Source organism: Rhinoraja longicauda, chromosome 19, assembly GCF_053455715.1.
Source record: "Rhinoraja longicauda isolate Sanriku21f chromosome 19, sRhiLon1.1, whole genome shotgun sequence".
NCBI lineage: Eukaryota > Metazoa > Chordata > Chondrichthyes > Rajiformes > Arhynchobatidae > Rhinoraja > Rhinoraja longicauda.
This window is the reverse complement of record NC_135971.1, coordinates 15,742,581-15,746,448: the sequence shown is the minus strand read 5'-3', so window position 1 is coordinate 15,746,448 and position 3,868 is coordinate 15,742,581.

Below are 3,868 nucleotides of genomic sequence, written 5' to 3'. Positions count from 1 at the left end.
CTTGATGACGTCTCGCCCCGACCGCAGGGCAGTCGCTGTCGCCGGGTGGGTGATCCAGGCCGGGTTTTGTTGTCGCCGGGTGGGTGATCCAGGCCGGGTTTTGTTGTCGCCGGGTGGGTGATCCAGGCCGGGTTTTGTTGTCGCCGGGTGGGTGATCCAGGCCGGGTTTTGTTGTCGCCGGGTGGGTGATCCAGGCCGGGTGGGTGATCCAGGCCGGGTGGGTGATCCAGGCCGGGTGGGTGATCCAGGCCGGGTGGGTGATCCAGGCCGGGTTTTGTTGTCGCCGGGTGGGTGATCCAGGCCGGGTGGGTGATCCAGGCCGGGTGGGTGATCCAGGCCGGGTGGGTGATCCAGGCCGGGTGGGTGATCCAGGCCGGGTGGGTGATCCAGGCCGGGTGCAGTGATCCAGGCCGGGTGGGTGATCCAGGCCGGGTTTTGTTGTCGCCGGGTGGGTGATCCAGGCCGGGTGCAGTGATCCAGGCCGGGTGGGTGATCCAGGCCGGGTTTTGTTGTCGCCGGGTGGGTGATCCAGGCCGGGATTTGTTGTCGCCGGGTGGGTGATCCAGGCCGGGGGCGATGATCCAGTCCCGGTTTTGCCGGGTTTTGTTGTCGCCGACCCGATCCCGGATCATGGCCGGGTTTCCCCACTGTTTATTCATTTGTTTGTTTGTTTGTTTATCTATCTATCTATCTATCTATCTATCTATCTATCTATCTATCTAACTATCTATCTATCTATCTATCTATCTATCTATCTATCTATCTATCTATCTATCTATCTATCTATCTATCTATCTATCTATCTATCTATCTATCTATCTATCTATCTATGTATCTATCTGTCTATCTATCTATCTATCTAGTGTAAGAAAATAACTGCAGATGCTGGTACAAATCGATTTATTCACAAAATGCTGGAGTAACTCAGTAGGTCAGGCAGCATAAACCATGCTGCCTGACCTGTCGATCGATCGATCTATCTATCTATCTATCTATCTATCTATCTATCTATCTATCTATCTATCTATCTATCTATCTATCTATCTATCTATCTATCCAATTTATCTATCTATCTATCCAATTTATCTATCTATCTATCCAATTTATCTATCTGTCTGTCTGCGAACTGTACACTACAAGGGCCAGGAAGCGAGCGGGCAAGATCATCTCTGACCACTCTCACCCTGGCCACAAACTCTTTGAAACACTTCCCTCTGGAAGGCAACTCCGGACTGTGAAAGCAGCCACAGCCAGACATAAACACAGCTTTTCTTTCCACGAGTGATAGTTCTACTCAATAACCAAAGTCTGTAGTCTCTTTTTTTGCTCTGGTTTATTTTCACCCACACGTTTTGACCGTAATGTTGTATCCTTATTGTTTTGATGTGGTTATGCTTTATTCTTAATTGTTAACTGTATGTTTGTGTTATCATTTGCGAGCGGAACACCAAGGCACATTCCTTGTATATGCACATACTTGGCCAACAAACGTATCTATCTACCTATCTACCTATCTATCTATCTATCTATCTATCTATCTATCTATCTATCTATCTATCTATCTATCTATCTATCTATCTATCTATCTATCTATCTATCTATTACAATACAACAGATTGGCCATACAGTTGTGAAAGTTAAATGGTACGAATTCATTATATCAAAAATAAAACAATATAATCAGACATGATATTATCTGACCAAAAAAAGGGTGTAGGCAGAAGCCAAAGCTTATTGTGCCTACCCTTAATACTTAACAAAATATAATTGAAAAAAAAAAAAACATCATAAGTCAGAAGTAAATAAACAAAACATAGAAAGAAACACAGTTATAGTCAAAACCATCATTTCTGTCATGTCAGTCTTTTCTCAGTGCTGATCACATATTTTGTATCTTTCAAATATAATATTTTTGAACATTTTCTTGAATTTACACATATTACTACACTCCTTTAATTGATTGTTGCAACTATTATTAATTCATTGTTGCAACTATTCCATAAATTGACCCCTTTAACAGTCACAATGCTATCGGTAGCATGCAACGGTTTGGATTTCAGTTGGAACCAAAGATACTAGAAGAGCAAGATAGACCACTCGACCCCAAAAACCGTAGTATGTCACGGCACCATTTTAGTAGGCAGAAACTTGCAGAAACATTTTAAAAGAAAAAAACCCAAAATCTGTGAATTGATAGATGAGATATGAATGAATGAATCAATGAATAAGTTTATTGGCCAAGTATGTGCATATACAAGGAATGTGCCTTGGTGCTCCGCTCACAAATGACAACACAAACATACAGTTAACAATTAAGAATAAAGCGTAAACACATCAAAACAATAAGGATGCAGCATTACGGTCTAAACATGTGTGTGAAAATAAACCAGAGCAAAAAAGAGACTACAGACTTTATATTCTGCATTTTAATGGCATCATCACACATACTGTTCCCCCAAAAGACTGATTGCACTGCGAGAGGCAGGTTTTGCTTACTAAAATGGCGGATGTTCAGCTCCATTGCGTACTACACTCCAGTATCGGCGATTTCAATGGAGTGGTCCATCTTGCTCCTCTAGTATCTTTGGTTGGAACCACGATGCAAAGCCTTACCATGGCCTATGCCATGGTCTCGGTGTGACATTAACATAAAGTGTTTTTTATGATGTTAAACGATTTATGGTCATCAATGCTTCTTACATGGTGTCAGAAGTGAACCATCGGATCGACTTCGGTTCCTACTCCTACGCGCTTTCGCAGCCCCTGCCATGGCCGAAGCGTTTCGAAGACCGGACCCCCTCTTGTTTGATGGCAAGATCGGGGAGCGGTGGCCTCTACTCGAACAACAATATGATGTCTTCATCGCTGCCGCTCACTATGACAAACCGCCTAGGGCTCGTGCGTACACGCTCCTCAGTCTCGCAGGAGATAATAATAATAATAATAATAATAATAATGCATTACATTTATATAGCGGTTTTCATATACTCAAAGACGCTTTACAGGGATTTAAAGAACATAGGGAAGTGAATAAATAGATAAATAAGTAAACGAACAGAGAAAGGAGACAGAAGGTGAGGTGACCTTCAGTGGTTGAAGGCAGTACTGAAGGCAGTACTGAAGGCAGTACTGAAGGCAGTACTGAAGGCAGTACTGAACAGTACTGAAGCTTACGAGCGCACACAACAGTTTGTCTGTGCGGGGGAAATAACCCACCCACCTGTCGATGATGCTCCTCCGGTCGTCACCCCTGTGGAATCGGCGGTTGACCCCGAATGTCTGAGAATAAAGTTTCGTCAGCTTTGCGAATCCCAGGCCAATCCTATCGTCGTACTCGTAAAGTTCAACTCAAAGAACCAGAATCATGGCTAGACGGTTGAATCTTTCATCTGCGCCATTAAAAAGCCAGCGAGGAGCTGTAGGTTTGGCCAGCTCTTCGGGATGAGCTTCTTCGGGACAGACTAGTGTGCAGCCTCGCGTGTGGTAAATTGAGAAGAAAACTTGTCCGCGACACTGGATGAACGTTGGATAAGGCTGTCTCCGTTTGCGAGAATTATGAATTAAACATATGTTGAAAGGCTGGAGCAATTAGGCTTGTATACACTGGAATTTAGAAGGATGAGGTGGGATCTTATTGAAACATATAAGATAATTAGGGGATTGGACACATTAGAGGCAGGAAACATGTTCCCAATGTTGGGGGAGTCCAGAACAAGGGGCCACAGTTTAAGAATAAGGGGTAGGCCATTTAGAACGGAGATGAGGAAGAACTTTTTCAGTCAGAGTGGTGAAGGTGTGGAATTCTCTGCCTCAGAAGGCAGTGGAGGCCAGTTCGTTGGATGCTTTCAAGAGAGAGCTGGATAGAGCT